This window comes from Mastigoproctus giganteus, chromosome 13, assembly GCF_048544385.1.
Source record: "Mastigoproctus giganteus isolate SK-2022 chromosome 13, ASM4854438v1, whole genome shotgun sequence".
Lineage (NCBI taxonomy): Eukaryota > Metazoa > Arthropoda > Arachnida > Uropygi > Thelyphonidae > Mastigoproctus > Mastigoproctus giganteus.
In genome coordinates, this window is record NC_143587.1 from 118,902,960 (window position 1) to 118,927,432 (window position 24,473).

The 24,473-nt window shown below is 36.3% G+C and overlaps 1 protein-coding gene across 1 annotated transcript in view; it reads left to right on the forward strand.

Moving 5' to 3' along the window:
- The first annotated feature begins 503 nt into the window (after window positions 1-503).
- Window positions 504-24,473, forward strand: part of La (La autoantigen-like) — a 170,102-nt gene continuing 146,132 nt past the window's right edge. The window contains exons 1-2 of the mRNA XM_090387469.1: window positions 504-525; window positions 18,919-19,016. The gene's annotated coding sequence lies outside the window, so the exon portion shown is untranslated. The remainder of the gene's footprint in view (window positions 526-18,918; window positions 19,017-24,473) is intronic.

The following is a 24,473-nucleotide window of genomic DNA, read 5'->3' on the forward strand; positions in this document are numbered from 1 at the left end:
CATGTATGAGATAGGGAGGAGTAGTGATGAGTGCTGTATTGACTTGCTTCAAGTAATGTCGTTACGTTATAGTACGTTTCCCTTACTTAGACGTGTTCAGGACGTTAATTGAAGAGGTCAAACCTGGAAGCTTGTCTGTAATAACAGACAACTTCCATGCTTGGTTTCTGCTGAGAACACTTTGACCAACCTGTTTTGATTAAACATGCGTTTTCCAGCTTTGTACTGACATGATTCACTGCTTTGTACTTCTGACTGGTAGCAAGCAAACGGATGTATAATTTATTTTTTTCTGTATTGTTCATAAAAATATTTTTAATGGTCGGCGACTCTACTCCCGACAAATAAATTTGAAGATTAAAATATAAGTTGTACAGTACATACAGAAATCTCAGATTTGATAACAACCGCGAATAAGAATTGTAGGTGTCGTAGTGTCACCTAGGTTTTCACGACGTGTTTGCGTTTAGTTATATTGTATTGGAAGATTTTATTGTTAAGTTGGAAATTCTTCATTTTGTTTTGGTAAGAAATATTTTTGCCTGTTTATGATATATGTTTAGTTAATTTTATTGTGCTTTTAAATTTATATATCTCTCATTAGCAATATATATGTAACTAGTATGAACTACTTCCTGTTAGGCCTAAGATGGCGCACATGTGAAACATAAACAAAAATGAACCTCGTGGTATTGTGCTTTCTTTTGGGTATTGTAAAAATGTGAGAAATTTTTAGAGTTGGTTGCCGAAGCCAGAGTTTCAGCAGTGAAATGCTTAGGCAATTTTGGAAGGAGGCAGCCCATTCCATTTTATTTAATTTCTCTTCCTTTCTTGCTTTTTTTTTTTTTTTTTTAATCGTTTACCTATGTCGTAGTTCAAACTCTGTGTAAAGGTCAGAGATAGTGTAAGTTATTCTGCGTAGTGTAGTGTGGTGGTACGTTTCTCTGGCCACTCAGCTGTGAAGCCTCATAAACCCGGTACCCTCTGTTGCCTGTCTAACACCACATGGAGGTGGGCCAGGTTGAAGAGTGCAAAGTTCTCCGGCTAAGGCGAACCCTGCTTGCTGGAAAGGAGTGCTAGGAACACAGTTTGAGTAGGTGAGTACAGATGAAAGTAAAACAGGTGATTTTTAGGGAAACTTCCACCTAGAAACATGTTAAAAGGATTGAGGGGTGCCCCTTTGGTGGGAGCCTATCCTCCACAGGAGGGGGGGGATACTGTCAGCAACAGAGAAGGATTTTGTGCAGTAGGGTCCACAGGGCAAAATGGTTGGATGGGAGATGGCAAAAGTCGGATTTAGAAGGGGAGTAAAGTCATAGGGTTAGAGTGCCCTGTGTGGTGGTATGTAGATCTTGCAGTGTGGTAAGAAATCCCACACTGGCCAGACCAGCTGCAGCCAGTGTCAGAAGATTTTATGCTGTGCCTTTTAAAAAGCTGAGGTTTCCTAAGTAAGTTGCCCCTACTGCAATTAATTCAGGTGGGGCATGTCAGAACAAACATACACTCTACACTTACTGATCATATATCATAAATGATATTTGATTATTAATTGCTCACCTGTCATACTTACACATACATGATGATACTTTTTTCTTTTTCTTTATTTGTTTATATATATAACAAACTAATTGCATATGACATTACTTTCTCTCACTCATTTGCCACCTTATGTCCATCTTTCACCTGGACATGACACAGTTACCACCTAAATATAGACAACATATACTAAGATACACACTTTTTAAATAAATTTTAAACTGGTTACAAGCATTCACTCAGCCATTTCACAGTTTACTTAGATGACTTGGGATTCATGCACATTTTAACAACTTAACCTGCAGGGTTGAGATTTTTAAAAATATATATATGTGAATAAAAAAAAAAGGTAAAACTACAGAACACGGTGCCCCTTTGAAAATCACGTGAAGAAGAGGGGGAGAGCAGTGACGTACAGTTCGAACTCTGCCCACTCACTGCGTTCCCCCTCTTCTTCTCGACAACTGCATGTGGTGAATGTCATGCGACATAACAGTATGGTGGAGCTGAAAAACAACAAAATTAACGGCAATTTTTTCGGAGCAGCAACCAAAATAGTTAGACGTAAAAATAACACACTAATTTCTTTTTCGAAACGAAAAAAAAAAAAAAATGAGATGCAGTAAATGACCACTTTTCGGAAAATAACTCCCGAAGTCCCGTAAAAAGGTAACCTAAAAACATAACCAGTTTTCATTAAACACAAATGAAAGACAATTAAAAATGTAACTCCCATTATATATTTTTTTTCGTCCAACGACTGGTTTTTGCTTGAATCCTTCCCGAAGTCGCATAAAAACATAACCAAAAACATAACCATTTTTCACTACATACAAATGAAAGTCAATTAAAAACATAACTCCTATTCAATTTTTCATTTTCGTCCAACGCCTGGTTTTATCTTGAATCCTTCCTGAAGTCGCGTAAAAACCTAACCTTTTTTTGCTAAACAGAAACAAAAGTCAATTAACACGTGCAACGAACAATAAAATTGCTCTTTGCATAAGTACAAAATGGCAACATAGAATTATTTTTTTTTTGAAAAGAACCAACGGACACAATACTAGGTTAATGATACGTGAAAATAACACAGAAATACAAATCAAACTAAATTCACCTCAGTGGAATGGGATAACGAGACGACCACGAGACAATTATTAGCAAAGTAACAAGTAGCAGCTGAGCACCGTACACAATAGAAATCAGCATTTAAAAGAGAGAATACACAATGAATTTCGCATTTAGCGCCCCAGTGATGTGTCACGTGACGTCCACGTGAAATGAAGAGGGGATGCAGTCAGTAGGCGGGGTCACAACCTGTCAATCACTGCTTTCCCCCATTCTGACAGCCAATTACAAGGGGGCACCGTATATTGGAGTAAGGCCAAAAAAAAATATATATATGGCCAAAATGCAGAACAGCGCGGAGTTGGACGACGAAATGTGAAAATACGTGATTTACTGTTTGTGTTGTCGAGGAGGGGGAGGTGCTTATTAATTTAGTCACAGAACACTTTTCATCTCACAATATATTGACGGAACACTTATATATTTATGGAACTCTTACGAAACACAAGTTTAGCGGGAGCCAAAGAACTGTTTGTAATATTTTATTACATACGACACACTGTGCATCATACTTTTTTTTTTTTAGTCTTTCATTAGTTCGTTCCTGTTTTTTTCACTTCGGATTTTTGGGAAACAAAAGGCCGTGATTGTTCATCCTCAATTTGAAGTGTTACAATATATTTTCCTTTTCATCGACCACAGTTGCAATACTAGAAGTACTTGCTTCTTGTTTTAGAGTTCCATTTTTCAACGACAAATCCATGGTCATTTATTTTAATAATAAGTATTCTGAAATATTGATAATTATCCAAAAAAAATTTAAACAAGGAAGTGAGTTTAGTTATGATATCGGTTTGCTTCTCTCTCCTTCAACTCATGTACTCCAGGCTAAATCACATACGAATGGTATATTAGATCACTACATTGCTATTTTTTAGTAGATTTTATTACCTCTACATATACTTCTCTATGCAAAAGCTTGCCAAAATAAAGTATTCCATGGTCTATTTGATTATTAGTCTATGCCAGTATATTAATTACTGAAAAAAAATGTTAAAAATTATGATACAAAAGTGGTGTCCGCTACAAATATGCAAAATTTATTAATTTTATTTTTTTAATTATTAATTACGATTTTTTTTTGTAGAACACTTGTTCACATCTCACGGAACACTAGTGTTCTGCGGAATACAGTTTGAGAAACGCTGCTCTACATCACTGCATGTATATTCTTGTTTGCTTTTATGTCTTGCACTTTTTTATTAGTTTTCTTTGTGATTGTGAACCTTAAAGTTGGTATATCAGTCGATGCTTTAAAGTTGAAAGATAAGTTGATTTTTCGTTTTCTTTTTGCTTAGTTTTTTTATTTAGTGTTTTCTTTTCTTAATATATTTTTAATATAGATCTTATGGTGAATGAGAGGTTTTTGTGTGGTTTGGAAAGTGCAGGGCAAAAGGCTGTGGCTGATTGGTGTTTTGAGTGTTGCTCTGATTGCCCATTAGTATGAATGCCATTCATGTGGGATTCATGAAATTTCTTTTTATTTTTATTACAGCTTTGGGCAGAGTAAAATTTGCATATATGAAAAAATGAAAAAAAAATCCTAAAATTGTTAATAATTGCAGAGGTCTGGGGGCTGCTACCCCCAGAAAAAAAAAAAAGAAGTTAAAACGCCTGGTCATCCATTTTTTCTGATTACAGCTTGCTTCTAGCCGGGCGCCTCCGTAGCCAGGTGGGAAGGAGCAGCAGTGCGTAGCACACGCTTCTTGATTAGACCGGGGTTCAAGCCCGTCACCACCAAATACGGAGGATGCGGAAAGGTCAGGGAATGACCACCGCATATCCCGGAGCAATATGGCCTTAGTTGCTAATGCTCCTAAAAACCAAAACAACAACAACAACAGCTTCTAGCCGTAGAAGCGGCATGTGGCTTGTTTCTGTCAATCAATGTTGGCATTACTCCTGCTCGCCTTTGTAGTCACGTAGTTTCATGTTTAATAGTCTGATCTCCCGTACTGTATATATTTCTATGAAATTTGGTAGTATATCATATATGTGTTTAATAGAATTATTCTGTTGCATCATCCATCTCTACCAAGCTCTCTTAGATGTTGCGGGAATGCATCAGCCTACTTGGTATAAATACAGTGTATTAGTAAATTAATAAGAGGAGTATACCTCAATATAGTACGTGGAACACTTCCGTATGATACCCTCCAGAAATTAAAACGGGAAAAAACGAAAAAATCGACAACTTACCGGTACATTAAAGTAAAATATAAATATAATTAAAGTAAAATATAAATAATTAAATAATCAATTTAACACAATTCAAAACAATTAAAATTCAAATTAACGCAATTAAAAGAATCTAACGAAAATATTCAAAACGATTTTCCTTCCTGAAGCTGACAATGCTTTTCGACCGACTGTCGTGATCACAGGAATGAAAATGACCGAATCAGGCTAAACCTGCACCTTAAATAGTGATTATATGTCTTCGCGCATGCGCGTAAAGGTCCACGCATCGGAGATCAAATATGGCCGCCGAACATTAACAGAATTCTCGTGTAATTTAATTTCAACGGTTTCTGCAATTAATAGTCGCGTATAATTACGTTGAACGTTAAGTATTTTGGCCTCGTTAAATAAAAAAGTATGTTTTTCGTTAATGGCATGAAAGGCTAATTCTGACGCTGCTGAACGAGAAGCACGAACTGAGGCTTCGTGTTGATTTACACGAATATTAAGAGAAAACCGCGTCGAACCCTGGTAAGACGAGTCGCAATCACCGCAAGAAATGTTGTATACTAGATCATTAATTTGTGTTGCGAACGCGGAAAGAACCGAGCGATTGTTCAGTATAGTGTGTAACTTCCGTATAGGCCTAGCTATAATTTTAAATTCGGTATCTTTAAAGAATCTGTTAAGTTGTTTGTGCCACTGTTCAACATACGGGACAGAAATAAAGTATTTTTTGATATTACTATTGTTGATTGGTGTAGTATTTTTTATCCTATCCTTAGCTTGTACCCTAATTCGATTTATTGTGTTAATGGGATAACCCCTGTTCAAGAATCTGCTAGTTAATATTTGTATTTCTGAGTCCAAAGCAGAATCCGTCGTTGAATATTTATAAGCATTTAGAAATTGATTAAAGATAATCGATCTTTTGTAGGTGAACGGGTGGTAGCTATTATAATGAAGAAGCATACCGGTGTTTGTGGGTTTTCGATAGATGCTAAATTGTATTTTGTTCGAGTCACGGGTAAGCGTGAAATTTAGAAAGTTTAATGACTTAGTATCCGTATCTTCCCTTTCCAATGTAAATTTGAGTCTAGAATGAATGTTATTCTAGACTCAACCCGTGACTCGAACAAAATACAATTTAGCATCTATCGAAAACCCACAAACACCGGTATGCTTCTTCATTATAATAGCTACCACCCGTTCACCTACAAAAGATCGATTATCTTTAATCAATTTCTAAATGCTTATAAATATTCAACGACGGATTCTGCTTTGGACTCAGAAATACAAATATTAACTAGCAGATTCTTGAACAGGGGTTATCCCATTAACACAATAAATCGAATTAGGGTACAAGCTAAGGATAGGATAAAAAATACTACACCAATCAACAATAGTAATATCAAAAAATACTTTATTTCTGTCCCGTATGTTGAACAGTGGCACAAACAACTTAACAGATTCTTTAAAGATACCGAATTTAAAATTATAGCTAGGCCTATACGGAAGTTACACACTATACTGAACAATCGCTCGGTTCTTTCCGCGTTCGCAACACAAATTAATGATCTAGTATACAACATTTCTTGCGGTGATTGCGACTCGTCTTACCAGGGTTTGACGCGGTTTTCTCTTAATATTCGTGTAAATCAACACGAAGCCTCAGTTCGTGCTTCTCGTTCAGCAGCGTCAGAATTAGCCTTTCATGCCATTAACGAAAAACATACTTTTTTATTTAACGAGGCCAAAATACTTAACGTTCAACGTAATTATACGCGACTATTAATTGCAGAAACCGTTGAAATTAAATTACACGAGAATTCTGTTAATGTTCGGCGGCCATATTTGATCTCCGATGCGTGGACCTTTACGCGCATGCGCGAAGACATATAATCACTATTTAAGGTGCAGGTTTAGCCTGATTCGGTCATTTTCATTCCTGTGATCACGACAGTCGGTCGAAAAGCATTGTCAGCTTCAGGAAGGAAAATCGTTTTGAATATTTTCGTTAGATTCTTTTAATTGCGTTAATTTGAATTTTAATTGTTTTGAATTGTGTTAAATTGATTATTTAATTATTTATATTTTACTTTAATTATATTTATATTTTACTTTAATGTACCGGTAAGTTGTCGATTTTTTTCGTTTTTTCCCGTTTTAATTTCTGGAGGGTATCATACGGAAGTGTTCCACGTACTATATTGAGGTATACTCCTCTTATTAATTTACTAATATTATTATCAACGTAGAACATATTGAGTATTACAGCTCTGATTCATACTATCAAATTAATTTTCAAACTCTTATTGACTATTTCATTCACTTCCTGTCTCTCCAGTAGTATACAATCGATACACACAATTATGGGAGATTTTTTGAATCGCTTGGTACAAAATTACATTAAATCTACACTAAGGTACTCGGCCCAAAGTTACCATATTTCTTTCCTAAAATATTGCCTTCAAAACAACATCGTTCCGAAGTTTGCCAGGGTGAATTTAAATCAAAAAATTTCAGGCATAAAACAACTATCACTGGCGACATCACGTAATATTGTTAAGCTTGCCTTAAAATCTCGATATTCGGATAAACAAAAATACCTTTCCCAGGTTAGGAAGCTTCGCGATAAATTAAAAAATTATCTACATCCGAACGATTGGTCTGTATTGAAGACCTCCACAGATTTGCGACGGGAAGCACAAGCCTCAGAAATAAAAAACAGACACGTTAATAAGTTGCAAACATTATCGAATAGTTCAAGACACGTTCATGCGAATTCTAACACATTGTCGCGAGCTTGCGACCAAGTTCACACGAGTTGGGTGACATCCCCCCCACAGACACATAACGCACTACCACAGAATATGTCGGCTAGTTCACGAACACCCCCTCACCCAGTATCCAACGAACCAACATATCAACAGGTTACAAATCTTTCCTCGTGTACACTATCGCAGGACCAGATTTCACTTTTATCCAAAGGATTAAATTATAATTTACCACCTCGAAAGCTGCCAAAAAAACAATGCGTAATTGATATTGAATTTGGACTTCGTAGTGTTCCACAAAAAGATGTATTTATTCAACAAGTTAACCAAGTAGTAAATAACATAAAAGAAACGCGACTTCCTAAATTGAATACACATGACAGTTCAGCTTTACGAGAACTTCGAGAAAATAAGGACATTATTATACAGAGGGCAGATAAAGGAGATACAGTGGTAATACTAGATAAACATGATTATATTAATAAGTTAGATTCAGTTGTGTCTGATACCTCCACTTATCGTGAAGTGGACCCGGCACTGTTTACCAATTTGGTAAATCAATACAATAAAACGTTAACCACATATCGTAAAAACGACTACATTACTATGGTTCAGTTGAAGGAATTGAAGGCCAGAACATACAATATTCCTGCACTTTTTGGTCAGGTAAAATTACACAAGCCTGGATTTCCGATTCGACCTATTGTTTCCTACAGGAACTCGGCATTTTCAGCCTTAGCCACACATGTATATAATATTATAAAACCTTTTAGACAAGTTATACAATTTGGGATTAAGAATTACGATACATTATTTAATAATCTTAAAGACTGTAGACTCGGCGACAATGACAATTTATTCTCATTAGATGTTACCTCATTATATACGAATGTAAACGTTGAATACACATTAGATATTATTTGGGATATGTTAAATAAAAACTCGACACCGATTAATTATACGAAGCTGCCCATTAAGGAAATTTTTCACTTAATTAAACTATTATCTGAGGCTAACTACATCACCTTTCGAGACAAGGTGTACAAACAAATTTTTGGATTACCAATGGGTTTGAGCCTGAGTGGCTTAATGTCAGAGATCTATCTCTCAACGATTGAACAGATACATTTGACACCTTTTCGTCCCCGTATCACATACTATGGGAGGTATTTAGACGATGTTCTAGTTATTACTGATAGTAGTACTATCCAAGACATTTTACATTCGTTTAATAACATTCATTCTAGACTCAAATTTACATTGGAAAGGGAAGATACGGATACTAAGTCATTAAACTTTCTAAATTTCACGCTTACCCGTGACTCGAACAAAATACAATTTAGCATCTATCGAAAACCCACAAACACCGGTATGCTTCTTCATTATAATAGCTACCACCCGTTCACCTACAAAAGATCGATTATCTTTAATCAATTTCTAAATGCTTATAAATATTCAACGACGGATTCTGCTTTGGACTCAGAAATACAAATATTAACTAGCAGATTCTTGAACAGGGGTTATCCCATTAACACAATAAATCGAATTAGGGTACAAGCTAAGGATAGGATAAAAAATACTACACCAATCAACAATAGTAATATCAAAAAATACTTTATTTCTGTCCCGTATGTTGAACAGTGGCACAAACAACTTAACAGATTCTTTAAAGATACCGAATTTAAAATTATAGCTAGGCCTATACGGAAGTTACACACTATACTGAACAATCGCTCGGTTCTTTCCGCGTTCGCAACACAAATTAATGATCTAGTATACAACATTTCTTGCGGTGATTGCGACTCGTCTTACCAGGGTTCGACGCGGTTTTCTCTTAATATTCGTGTAAATCAACACGAAGCCTCAGTTCGTGCTTCTCGTTCAGCAGCGTCAGAATTAGCCTTTCATGCCATTAACGAAAAACATACTTTTTTATTTAACGAGGCCAAAATACTTAACGTTCAACGTAATTATACGCGACTATTAATTGCAGAAACCGTTGAAATTAAATTACACGAGAATTCTGTTAATGTTCGGCGTCCATATTTGATCTCCGATGTGTGGACCTTTACGCGCATGCGCGAAGACATATAATCACTATTTAAGGTGCAGGTTTAGCCTGATTCGGTCATTTTCATTCCTGTGATCACGACAGTCGGTCGAAAAGCATTGTCAGCTTCAGGAAGGAAAATCGTTTTGAATATTTTCGTTAGATTCTTTTAATTGCGTTAATTTGAATTTTAATTGTTTTGAATTGTGTTAAATTGATTATTTAATTATTTATATTTTACTTTAATTATATTTATATTTTACTTTAATGTACCGGTAAGTTGTCGATTTTTTCGTTTTTTCCCGTTTTAATTTCTGGAGGGTATCATACGGAAGTGTTCCACGTACTATATTGAGGTATACTCCTCTTATTAATTTACTAATATTATTATCAACGTAGAACATATTGAGTATTACAGCTCTGATTCATACTATCAAATACAGTGTATATACCATGAATCCATTATTCTGTGCTATTGCAATGGATAAGTTTTCACAATTAGCACCATGTAGGAAAAGTGTTGCTGCTACGTTGAGTACAGGGAGACATTATATGCATCAAATAGCTAAAAGGATTCACTGTAATGTCAACAGTGGCACATTTTTTTATGAAAATTATCAGAAACTGTCAGTCTAAACAGAAAGAAAAACTGCAAATCCATTACAGTTTTCAAGTGTCATCCAGCATTCAGTAATGTTTCTGTGTACCCTGGTTGTAATTCTACTTGTCTGCTCTACCATAAGCTCTTCTAATTGAAGCCTAACAAACATTTTGTACAAAGCAGCTGTCTTGGAATCATAATCAGTTTCCTTCATCTCCATTCCGTTGTCTGGTGTGACGTTGTGGGGTTTCTTTTGCCTTGCAAGAGTCGGTATAGGTCTAGAGTGCGTCTCATCAGAATATGCTTGAGAAGCACACTCTTTGTGTGGCCATTTAGGTTTAATCACAGGCTGCAAATTAATTGTTTCAGACTCATTGTCTGGTTTTTCTTAGTCAAAGACTATGATCTTGTGAAATTACTTGTGTGTCAAGATAAAAATGGGGGAAATAGAGGTTATACCAGTTCTAGGGATAGTTTATGTACATAGAAATTCCTATTAGGTGGTAAGTTATTGTCAGTTAGAGTTAGCTCATAGATCAGGGGAGTTCATGCCGGTTGGGAATCATAGGTTTTGCAATTGAAAATCACAAAAGGTTGATCAACAGGGACCACTCTATATATATTGCATGCAACCTCAATAAAATATATTGAGGTTGCCTAGTTTAAGTGTGATATGTGCTTGCAAACTAATCGAGCTACAAAAAAGATAACTGCGATGTTACAACAATGGCAGCTGTCGCCAATTGTGCCATTGTTATCATAGCTATTTAGCACTGATCACCACAACACAACACACAACTTAACGAACGAAAATAAAATTGCTTTTTACATGATCAAATTTGCTATTTGCATTAAAAGTATCTTCAGGTCCATTTTAGCAAAATGAAAATTCAGAAATCAGTGCAGTGGTACTGGAACAAATGTTCATTGAAGGACTCTTGCTGATACACATCCATGCATGAAGCCTATACAGGAAGTAAATAGTTTATAGTGCCGCATGTCAAGTGGCACTTGTGGGGGACTCTCCCAAACTCTGCATTTGTATACTTTGTGCATTTCAAACTCTGTAAAAGCTAGAGATATTGTAAGTTTTAGTATTGGTCTGCATAATGTAGTGTTGGGTTGTGTTAGTCTGTTGTTGTTCTGTCCATTTAGCTGTGGGGGGGCCCCTAGTGGGACTCCATGTTGCCTGTACATTGCCCTGTGGAGGAAGACCAGGTGTAGTAGGGAGTATATAAAGTCTCTTGTGGGGACGTACCCTGAACTGTGCCTAAGCTTGCCAAGGAAGGCCCAAAAAAAAAAAAAAAAAAAAAGAAACAAGAAATTTTTATTTGAAAAGGAATGCAGGGGTGACAGTTAAAGTGTTGAAGAAAAGGGGGTGAAGATAAAGGAGGTGGATGATAGGAAGACTACACCTGGAAATGGGAAGTTAAGAGGACAAACGGGCAATCCTGTGGAGGGAGTCCAACCTCCACAGGGGACAACTGTCAGGAGAAGAAAAAGGTTTCTGGTGATGGGGTCCACCAGGCATAAAGTTTTGGAAGGGAGGTTGTGGGAAAATAGGGATTGTGGGGGAGCAAATACTAGGACCATGCCACCCTATGTAGGGGGAGGAGAAATCACTATGGATGCAGAATTTTTCTCTGTGTGGATTCCCACATCAGCCAGACTAACTGAAGCTGGTGGCAGTTCCCACACTACATCTCAAAGGAGTGAAGAGGCATGATGGTATGTATGGCAGGGAGTTTTCTGATTGGTTGCTTCCACTGCATTCCGATTTGGGGAGCCTACTGAAACATCACACTCTCTACATGTATTCCGCCCATCTGTACATTTGTTATATATATATGGAGCGTTGATTCAGCCTTTTGATAACGATTTTGACATTAATCCTGCTTGTGATGTATGGCAGCAATGTAATTTTTTTCCCCCCACAGGTTTGTTTGTTTGTTATTTGGTTTTTAGGAGCATTAGCAACTAAGGCCATATTGCTCCGGGAATATGCGGTGGTCATTCCCTTGACCTTTCCGCATCCTCTGTATTTGGTGGTGATGGGCTTGAACCCCGGTCTAATCAAGAAGCATGTGCCACGCACTGCTGCTCCTTCCCACCTGGCTACGGAGGCGGCTCCCTCCCACAGGTGCAGTTCCAAACCTTATCAGTTGTAGAAGTTGTTTTAATGTCGACATGCCTTGGAAATTGGACCCATGGTTGGAAGGTTACATAACTGCACTTTCCGAAGAAGTGTACTGTTATGCGAAAATTATTGATAGGTGCAAGTTGAAAAATTTTAGTGTTTCGAAGTTCGGTATCCATAAGGTTTTGAATGGCAAAGGAAAATTCTGCGAAAATGCTGCAAGTGGGTTGAAAACACTGAAGAAACTGCAACCTGCTCCAAGTCGAATGAGGGAGGTAGTACGAAAAGTGCAGTCGCTCGTCAGTGAAAATCCAAAAACCCAAAGAGATATAGTGTCACATGTGGGAACATCCCAGTCAACCATTTGTCGATAATCAATGAAAATTTGCAACTGGAGAAGAAGCACAAGGCCCTCGTGCACCATCTAGGAGCAAGGCACATTGCAGAGCGGCAGGTCAATGCTCGAAAACTCTAAGAAAAATATCTGGCAGCTGAAAGGTGGAAATTCGTAGCAACATTGGATGAAGCGTGGGTGTATCTCTCCTATTGTAACAAAATTTGGGCAATTTATTACCGTCCACAGGGTGACAAGTCCTTTCCAACATGGGCGCATCAGTGCAAGGAAAGTTTTGGCCGAGGTTTTATGGTTGTAGCCGGTTTTTGTTATAACGGCAAATTTGAGTTGCGTAGAGTTGCTAAAAACGTGAGTCAACTCAGTGTATTACCAGACTGGAGTTCTACAGCCGTCGTTTGAACCCACATTGTACGGTTCTGATGCTGAAAAGGTCTGGGTGCACCAGGATAAGGTGTCACGTTCCACCTATGCTTTTTTGTGGAAAATGGAAGCGGTGACAGGTATTCGTTCAATTCCGTTTGAAGATATACCTGTTAAATCACCTGACGCTGCACCCATGGATTTTTGTGCATCGGACTTCTGAAAAGAGCTCTCGGAAACCACTGACCCAGAACTGTTTAAGGTTTGTGGAAAGTCTGCCAGCAGGAATGGGACAAGATCGACTTGGCAGTTTTGCAGCAGGCTTTATTTCAATAGAAATTGCGATGCTGTGCGATAGTCCATGAACAGGGAAAACAAATAGAACACAACTGGTGGCGGCGGCACAGAATTTCGTAGTTTTAAAGGACTGTCAAAATCGTTAATAAAAGGCTGAATCAACCCTCCGTACAGGTAACCCTCGTATAACACGGTAGTTTGGTTCCTACAAAATCTCGTGTAATGCAAAACCGTGTTATATGGGACTAAGAACCAGTACAAAAATGTGGGGTTATGTCCCAAAAGCTAACAAAAATACACCATTTTTTTTTTATATAATAACAATCGGAAACTTAATATTTATAGTAGTAATGACTTAATATTTTAACTTTATTTTTATAATAGTAGTAACTTAAATAGTAATAACTGAACAAACGTCTTACCTTACAAACTGTGATACTTATATGTCAGATAATGTATGTACACTCATTTAATTTTCTTTCTCTTCATCGCTTCTAAGCACAATCTCTTCTGCGGCATCATGGTAGTGACCTCCAGAAATGTGCTTTGGAAATATATCACAAAGGCGATAATGACTAGCGAGTCAACAGCAGGGATTCACAAAAAGGAATGCAAATGTTGAATATTACATCGAACATGATAGCAGAGTTTTCCCAGCACAAAAACTCAAAAATACTGTGTTATGCTAGATTTCCCACAACTCTCAAACCATGTTAGAGTGAAACTGTGTTGTAGAAGTACCGTGTTATACGGGTTAAACAAGTACACTTTTTTTTTCTTATATTTAGGGTCATCTTGAAACAGCATAGTTAATACAGTTAAGGGGAGAATTTTATGCTCATAATTAAGAAGATAAAATCTAAGGCAGAGCATGACTTGGGTGGCCAGTGCAAGTTTGGTGTGACATAAGCACTGTGATGTTGTTGTTTGGTTTTTAGGAGCATTAGCAACTAAGGCCATATTACTCCGGGGATATGCGGTGGTCATTCCCTGACCTTTCCGCATCCTCCTTATTTGGTGGTCACGGGCTTGAACCCTGGTCTAATCAAGAAGCATGTGCTATGCGCCGCCGCTACTTCCCACCTGACTACGGAGGCACCCTTAAGCACTGCGAAAACAAAAATGAGATTAGAAGTGTATTGTAGGCACAACGACTGTGAGGAGTATACCGAACAACTATTTGGAGAAATAGATTGGGCCAGTAAATCAGAATATCTTATAATGGGAGATTTTAACTTTCCAGATGTTGACGGGAATTTGTGGGTTGGTCAATCACACACTAGTAAGACTTTTTTGTGGATTTATTAGATGACTGTTTTCTACAGCAGCATGTTAGTGTCAACAGGAGGAAGCAATACTCTTGATCTGGTAATTAGCAGTGATTCTTCATGCATTAAGAACTTTCAGGTAAAAGACCCACTGGATGGCAGTGATCACAGTGTACTGATGTGGAATTTACTTAAAGATGTAACTACTGTCAAGGGTAGAAGGAAAGGCTGTTGCTTTCATAGCGTGACTACAGTGGTCCCAGACAGTTTTTAAATTTATGCAGCTGGTACAACTGATGATGTTACCAACAGTAAATTCTAAATGGGAAGCATTTAGGGAAATAATCATAGAAGGTACTAGGCCTTTCATACTAACTGAGAAATACTTTTCAGAGCTTAGACTTAAATGGATGTCAGATGAGCTAATGAGACTTGTGGCAGAGAAGAAAAATGCTTGGGATGCATATAAATTATTATATGATATAGAATCCTATGGTAGATATGAGCTAGCCTTTAATAAAGTCACAAAGGAGGTTAGACAAGCTAAGGCAGATTACTAGAAGTTTTTGGCAAAGAATGCAAAGAACAGTAGCAAAGACTTTGCTTCTATTAACAGTAGAAGGAAGAGGTTGAATTGCATTGGCCACAATATCAATTCAACCCTGCTCAGGTTGCTGACAAACTGAATAGGTATTTTACATCTACATTCACATAAGGAATTCTTTAGAAAGGGGATGCCAGAAGTTTATTAAACTGTAATGTGGAGCTACATGATTTTGTGATAACTGACAGAGGAACAGAAATTGTCGAAGCTAAACAAAAGTGCCTTGGGTGGATGGGATCTATCTAGTTATTAAGGGAGGCAGTAAAAGGAGTATGCAAACCCTTAGCCATAATTATTTTTTTTTATTTTTTATTTTTTTTTTTTTTGTAGTTGTTGGTGCATAGGCTTCTGTGGCCATAATGCACCTCACAAGGTTTTTGCAGTACTTTGATCCAAGCCCGAGGCGGGAATCGAACCCGCGACGTTTGGGTTGCCAGGCAGGCACTTTACCCACCCTGCTAGCCCCGTCGGCGAGCCATAATTATAAGAGCATTCTTATATTCAGGGAAGGTCTCTAGCAGATTAGAGATTTGCGAATGTATCCCCAGTTCACTAAAGGGAATTAAAATGTAACATGAGTAATTACATACCTGTTAGCTTAATGTCTATTCCTGAGAATATTATGGAGTCACTAGTTAAAGAAGTAATGCAGGACTGTCTATACAAGAATGCAGTTATACTGCAGTCGCAGCTGTTTTTGTGATACTGTCAGACCAGTCGAACTGTATATTGTGATGCAGTAACCAAGGAACTGGATACCAAAAATATTTTTGATATCATATACTTGGATTTCAGGAAAGCTTTTGATACTGTTCCACACAAGACTGCTGTACAAACTGGAGCAATGTGGCATTAAGATACAGGGACGGTTAAGTGGAAGAAGACAGAGTGGTTATTAATGGGCACTGCTCTTCATGGTCTAATGCAGTAGTTTTCAACCTTTTTTTAATAACGGCACCCCTAAGTAATTTATTTTATTTCACGGCACCCCACTCAATTTTCTGCCTGTTAGATCTGATTCTCTCTGTATATATATATGTGTGTGTGTGTGTGTGTGTAAAATTAAAAAAATATATGTTATATGATATTTATTACAATAATATAATTGGGTTGATGTAAGAAGTGGGGTTCCCCAAGGATCAGTATTAGGACCACTGTTGTTTTTAATTTTCATAAACGACATTGATGAAGGGATAGAGGGCGTGATGTCTAAATTTGCAGATGATGTTAAAATTGGTAGAGTAGTTAATGATCACTGTCAAGCTGAGCTTCTTCAGAGAGACCTAGATAGACTTCAGGAATGGTCAGAAAAATGGCAGCTGTGCTTTAATCCAACAAAGTGTAAGGTATTACACCTGGGAAACAGTAATCCCAAAATAACTTATTCACTTGGTGGAGTTCAACTAAAGCCAGTACTGGAGGAAAGGGACTTGGGTGTTACGATACGGTCAGACATGAAATTCTCTGAGCATTGTAAACAGGTTGCAAGGAAGGCCCATGGTGTCCTATCAATGATCTATCGAACTTTTGCAAGTAGAGATAGGGACGTGATAATCCCATTATATAAGGCTTATGTTAGACCACACTTGGAATACTGTGTTCAAGTATGGAGACCGCACCTGAAGAAAGACATCGAGCTTCTTGAAAGGGTGCAAAGAAGGGTAACTCGCCTGGTGAGATCGGCAAAAGGGCGTCCTTATGAAGAAAGACTTCGAATATGTGGGTTGCAGAGTTTGGAAACTAGACACCTTAGAGGAGATTTGATTGAGGTGTTTAAAGCTCTGAGAGGCATCAGTAAAATGAATGAGGACAAAATTTTCAAGATTACAAATGATGCTAGAACTAGGGGACATAAATTCAAGTTACGGGGGGAAATGTTTAGATTGGATTGCAGGAAGTTCTATTTTAGCCAGCGAGTTATAAATTACTGGAATAAGTTGCCTTCATGGGTGGTAGAGGCCGACAGTTTGGGGAAATTCAAAGGTCATCTGGATAGTACTTTCGGGTAAGGGAAGCACATAGGATGATAGGTTTAATTTCCTTTTTATTTATTTTTTATTTTATTAATTATTATTATTTATTTATTTATTTATTTATTTATTTATTTATTTTTTTGTTTTTATCATTGTTTTGTTCGGATTTATATATTTTTTTATTTTATTTTATTTTATTTATTTTTTTTTTTTTTTGGCTGGTGCAGCATAAGCCATAGGCTTTCTTGCACCATGCGGCCGTTACTAATACTAATACTAATAAAAATTACATTTCATAATACAAATTATATATATATATACAGTATATAATTTTATTCTTTATATAGAGGTACTAAGTAAACATCAATTATAGATCACCACAAAATTAAAAAGAAACTATACCTTAACGGCACCCTAACGTGCCGTTAAGGTATAGTTTCATACTATAACGGCACCCTAAGATGCTGCGGCACCCCGGTTGAAAACCACTGGTCTAATGTTATTGGTGGAGTGCCACAGGGTTCTGTACATTGTCCATTGTTTTCTGTATTTATTAATGATATTGATAGGCTATATCAGGCTGAATGTCTAAGTTTGCAGATGATACAAAGGTTGGCAGGATTAATGTTAGTAATCAAGGAAGCTACTGCAGCAAGGTCTAGAAAAAATGGGCAGATGGGCTATGAAGTAGCAGTTGAAGTTTAACATTGAAAATGCAAGGTACTGCATATGGGTAACAGAAATTCCAGACTAACATACCAACTGTGGGGTGTTAAACTCACTGTAGTGGAAAATGAAAAAGGCCTGGTGGTAATTGTGTAGTCAGATATGAAGTTCTCTGAGCAGTGTAGATGGGCTGCCAGGACATCTCATGGGGTTTTGTCAGTGATATACAGTAACTTGCTAGCGAGGATAAGGATGTGATTATTCTTTTTGTACAAAGCCATGATCAGGCTGCATCTTGAATACTGCATTCAGGTCTGGAGGTCTCATTTTAGGAAGGATGTAGACTTGTTTGAATGGGTACGGATAAGAACAAGATTGGTGAAAGGAACGAAAGGGTGTTCTTATCAAGAAAGGCTTCAGTTCTGCAAATTTCAGCATCCAGAGATTAGGCACCTGTGAGGAGATCTGATTGAATTGTTTTATGTCCTTAACTAGATTGAGTAAGGCAAGTATTGATGGCATTCTTACTCTTTCTGGGACTACACATATGAGAGGGCATAAACTCAATTTGAGGAAATATGGTTGCAGGATAGATGTGTGGAAATTTACCTTCAGCCAGTGGATGGTTAATTGCTGGAACAAACTTCCATCCGTTGCCGTGGAAGTGGATAGTTTGAATAAATTCTAGAAAGAACTAGACTAATTTTTTGAGTGGTTGGACAGGTGAAGTTGGATTTTTTTTTTTTTTTTTTTTTTGGCTGATGCTGTGTAAGATTGCTTTCTTGCATCATTTGTTGCTATTGATACTAATAGTAATTTCAGTGACAGATGAGATAAGTGCTAAAATTGTAGATTTCTTTTGAAAGTAAACTACCAGTTATTGGTAAAAAAATAATTCTCATTTCATTTGAACTTGCCCTGTTACATACATTGCAAGAAAACTTTTATGAATAGCAAATAACTTTTTTTTTTCTTTGCGATTTAGGAATAAAAGACCGTGTAAGTGATTTTATTCTAACAGATCTTATAGAAAGATTTGCAAGGATATCACTTTGTGATTCACACAGCAGCAACAATAATAAGGTAAGTAATGTGAAAAGTTGTGTAGTGGTTCATTATGTAAATACAAGCATGCCCCACTTTACATCCATGATACATTCTTGGGAAATAAGTTTAATGTGAATTAGCAAATTTGTATATTTTTGCATATTTATGTGTAAATTCAAAGTAAAATTTATTTTTGAAATTTAATGAATAATAAACATACACATTTATAAGTAAGGTGTGAAAAGTTTACTTACCTGCCTGCTGTTCACAGGCAGATAAGTAGTGACTTTCAATTTCACCAAACTTGATTTTTATCTTCAATGCATTTAAAATTAATAAACAGATAATTTTGGTGCTCCACTTTAGCCTTCAACATTAAAGGCAAGCTATATATTGAAAGTAAAAAGATTGTAATAATGTTTTTATAACTTCAAAAAATGGTATGTTATTACCGTATTTCCCCATGTATAAGATGCCTTTTTCGAAAAATTTGGGGTCTAAAAACTGGGTGCGTCTTATACAGTGGTTGTAGATTTTTTTACTTGCATTTCCCGCTTTTTCGCGCTTGTTGTCTTTGCACTCATTGTTTCGCACTTGTTACCAGTATATTAGGTTACGTTTTGCCACGTTCTGCCCAGAAATGGCTCAGAAAAGATTTTTGTACAGTGCTGAATTCAAGTTAAAAGTGATCCAGTTTGCAGAAGTGAATGGAAATCGTGCTGCTGAACGTAAGTTTGGTCCTCCTCCAACTGAGAAAACAATCAGAGACTGGCTATGGGAAGAAGAAACCCTACTGAAAACGGCATGGCAGAAGAAGGCTATGAGAGGAAAGTCAGCAAAATGGCCTGATTTAGAGAGAGAATTGAAGATATTGATTGAAGAGCAAAGGGCAGTTGGAATTTCTGTGTCCACAAAGATGGTTCAGCATGAGGCAAGAAGAATTGCTGATGAAAAAGAAGTTACTTATTTCAAAGGAGGACACAATTGGTGCTTCAGGTTCATGAAACGGAATGGACTAAGCATGCATACATGCACCAGACTTGCCCAAAAGATGCCTGAAAGCTATGAGCAGAAGGTCCTTGAATTTCATCGTTTTGTCATTCAATGTCGGAAGATACATCAGTTTGAGTTGGGACAGATTGCAAATATGGATTGCAAATAAGTCCCCCTTCAATTTGATGTCCCAAGTAACAAACTGTCGATAAGAAGGGGGTGAAAACTGTAACTGTGAAGACAAGTGGACATGAAAAAAGCCATTATACAGTTGTTCTAGCTTGTTGTGTTGACGAAACCAAGCTGCCTCGCTCCTATGCTGATTTTCAAATGCAAAACAATGCCAAAAGAAGACATTCCTCGAGGAGTGATTGTCCACGTTCATGACAAGGGTTGGATGGATCAGGATGGGATGAAGATTTGGTTTGAGAAAGTTTGGAGCAGGAGACCAGGTGGGCTCTTACGCAAACCTGCCCTATTGGTGCTTGATCAGTTCAGGGCATGCATAACAAAAAACACAAAGAAGATTGCTGCAGAGCAAAAAACAAAACTTGCCGTCATACCTGGAGGCTTGACATTCCAGCTCCAACCACTTGATGTCAGCATTAACAAACCCTTCAAAGCTGCCATGAGAGACGAATGGAACCAATGGAGAAGTCTTCTGGGGACAATTTGACACCAGCAGGAAGAGTGAAGAAACCAACTATAGGAGAAGTTTGTACCTGGGTGAAAAGATCCTGGGATAATATCAAGTTTGAGATTGTTGTCAAGTCAATTAAGAAGTGTGGCATTTCAAATGCCATAGATGGAACTGAAGACGAGGCAATATATGAAGACAGTGATTCATCATCAGACACAGATGAGGACAAGCTAATGGATGGGAGTTTTGACAGTGATGAGGAGTTGTATCAATTTTATGATGAATAAAACTTGAGTTCAATAACTTTATGTAATACATTTTTTTTCAAATTTCAGGCCCCAAAATTAAGATGCGTCTTATACATGGGGAAATACGGTAATTCAGAATGTCCTATCTGATTTCATTCTTAAATCCAATTTAAACCATCATTCCTCAGCTCTTATGTACATCCTCCACTCGCAACCATTAGGACTACTATTTAGTTGCATTTAATCATTCTTTGTGTTGTGCATTTAATCATTCTTTGTGTTGTGCATTTAATCATTCTTTGTGTTGCACATTGAGTGCACTGGGAGTTTGTTGATCTCCCCCATATTAATGAAACCATTAGGATGTTTGGTTGGGGATTCTTCCTTGGTGCATTGACTACATAACTTTGGAATTTTATATTATATGTAGTGCTTTTTCTCTATCAGAAGCTGTTGTAGAATTAACTAAGTTATAATGAACACTCCTAGAATTATGTATTCTGTGCTGTCAAATTTTCGTAGGAAATGTAAATAAGAAACTGACATAAATGGTTGAAATAATGTATTAGTATAATTGGTATTGCAATGTGAATTTTACTGTTTTTGTTTTCATAATGCTTTGATTTTCTTAATATAAATCAAAGTTGAAATAAGATTATTTGAATACCAAATATGTATTAGCAGTAGCAAAATGATGCAAGGAAGTAAGCTTATACTGCATGAGGGGGGAAAAAAAAAAAACGTTACTCACTTCATTTGTACATCCCCTTCTAATAATTTGCCCAACATTCTTCTTTAAATTTATTCAAACTGCTAGCTTTCATGAAAGTAGATGGAAGTTTGTTTCAACAGTCAGTTACCTTGTGGCTGCAAGCAAATTTTCACACATCTATATCCTGCACCATCCTTTTTCAATTTAAGTTTGTGGCCCTTCATTTGTGTTGTCTGAGAAAGAGTAGGGATGCCATCAGCATTTAATTTTTACACAATAATTTTAAGCTTTAAAACTTCAATTAGGCCTTTTCCAGAAGGTATAAAGGAATAATTTTGCCTTTGCATATTTTGGAAAAGTGACAGTAGTCATGGAATCCATTAGGGAAACCACATATATTCAAGTGGTTTTGCATGGTTCCCATAGCTAATACTTAAACCTTGTAAATAATATTGTTACATGGCATTTTTATATGACCACTTCCTCTACTTAATTCTCCTCTGTGACAGAAGTTGTTCCAGAATTTCTGCAACATAATGAATGAGTTCTCCCTGGCCATACTTCCCATTGATGTTGACAGCTTTACAATTACTAAAATTTGTATAACTGCTATGTAGATTGAATTGTTTAGCAGAAACAATGTCAGAACTCACTTCTAATTATTCCTTTAAGCAAACATGCATACTTCACTGCAGGCTGGGAAGGAAACTTTCAAAATAAAGTTTCCATTTCTATATGCTGTCTTCTCTAAGATATTTGATTGTTAGGAAATTAAAATTTTCATTTTTAAAATAAATTGCATTCGTCTCACAAGATACAATTGAATTAGATTTAAAAAAAAAGTTGAACTGAGACTATACACTATTTTTTATACAAGGTTATACACTTATTTACAGTATTTTGATTAATTCATATTCACATAAACATAACATTTAAAAACCAACCTAGCTCGTTTTTATCTTTTTGTAGCTTCTCCACAAATAGGCTGAATGAAATGTCATTGGGTTACCAGTGGTTTTTGACCATTTTTTTTAATAATGGCACCCTTAAGTAATTTATTTTATTTTGTGACACCACTACTCAATTTTCTGCCTATTAGATCCAATTCTCTCTTTTTAATTGTATATATATATATATATACACCTTAATACCCTATAGAAAATAGATACCAAAAAAATTAAAGTAATCTAAGCAATCAAACTAAAATATATCAAGCACGTATAATAGTCCAATTGCCACATGGCAATGGCATTAACGTAGCAAGTGATAAATTAAAAATAATCAATTAGACATCAATAATAATAAAAATACAGAATATATATATATAATATTAAAAATATGTTATATGATAGTTATTATAATAATATAATTATAAAGAATGTATGTAATGAAACTGTTATCTTTTATAATGAGCATATGTAAAAACTGTCATGACTTTTTGTAAATATAGAATGTAAATAAATATAGAAATAAAAAAAAAGTTTAAGTAACTTAAACCCAAATTATGTGGCACCCCTGTTGAAAACCACTGGGTTAAGGCTATATGATGTCTAACATTCAAACAACAAAACCTTGCTTCATTTGAAAATCTATGAGCTTCGCATTGGGAAGTTCATGGCATTTACTGGCAGCTTGCTTCAGATAGTTTAGTGCTCCCTTAACACTTGTATTAGTATTGGAAAATGATGCAAGGAAGCAAGCTTATACAGCATCAGCCAAAAAAAAAAAAAAAAAAAAAAAACCCCAAATATCACCTATCCATCCTCTCTAATAATGTCTAAATCCTCCTTAAATTTATTAAAACTAACCACTTCCATAACATCAGATGAAAGAAGTTTGTTCCACCAATCAACTGAAAGCAAATTTCCATATATCTGTCCTGCAACAAACCTACCTCAGTTTAAATTTATGCCCCTTTATGTGTAACATCTGAGCAAGAGTAAGGATGCGTTAAAAATTAAACTTACTGAGTTAATTCAAAACCTGAAATACTTCATTCAGATTTCTCGGTATTTAGTTTTAAGATGCTACAATTTGTTGAACCGAAGTTTTTCCTTGGGAAGAGTATCCTTTTGTTCCCTTCACTAACCTCACCGCTTTCTCTGCACCCATTCCAAGAGATCCATATCTTTCCTGACTTGTATACTGTATTCAAGTTATTGCCATACCATTGCCTCAGGAGTAAATGTTTGGCTTTATTATTTATTCCTGCTGTATGTATGGTCAGTGGCATTCGCACTACTGTTGGAGATGGTGTTCAAGTACCTTTTAAAAATATTTGAACACATCTCTCCCTTTCTTAACTTATTAAAACTATGGCGTATATTTGCATATAGTTGTCTGTAAAGTAATTTGTTAATAGTAACAGGATCTACTATTCGGCCTGTATTACAATGGTCATTCAGATAAAAACTGTAAAAGCTAACAAAGTTGTACAGTAAACTGATCCAGCACTTTGAATATTTTTCCAAGAGTTTTTGACCATACAAGGACACAGGAATTAGTCTAGCTTGACTTAAAAAGAAAAGTATAGGTGCGTATGCTTCATTAATAATTTCAAAACATTGATTTATTTCTGTTTTACATATTTTCTATTGTTAAAAATAACAATAACTGTATGTTATTGTTAGTGTATTTGCAATGTATAATATCATTAATTTTGTGAGACATTCAGTACTACTTCACAATATAGTATTTAGTAGTACAGTAGCATGTATTTTAAGTCAATTTGATTGCTGAAATCATTGTATAATTTATACCTCATATCTGTTTAAGGAAATTAAATATTCTCAAAGCAGTATCTGCCATTAAATGGGGCATCATTATTCACTGCTGCACATATACTGCACGATGATAAGATCTAGATTACTGTGGAGTCCCCATCTAAATCTGCGAAAAAA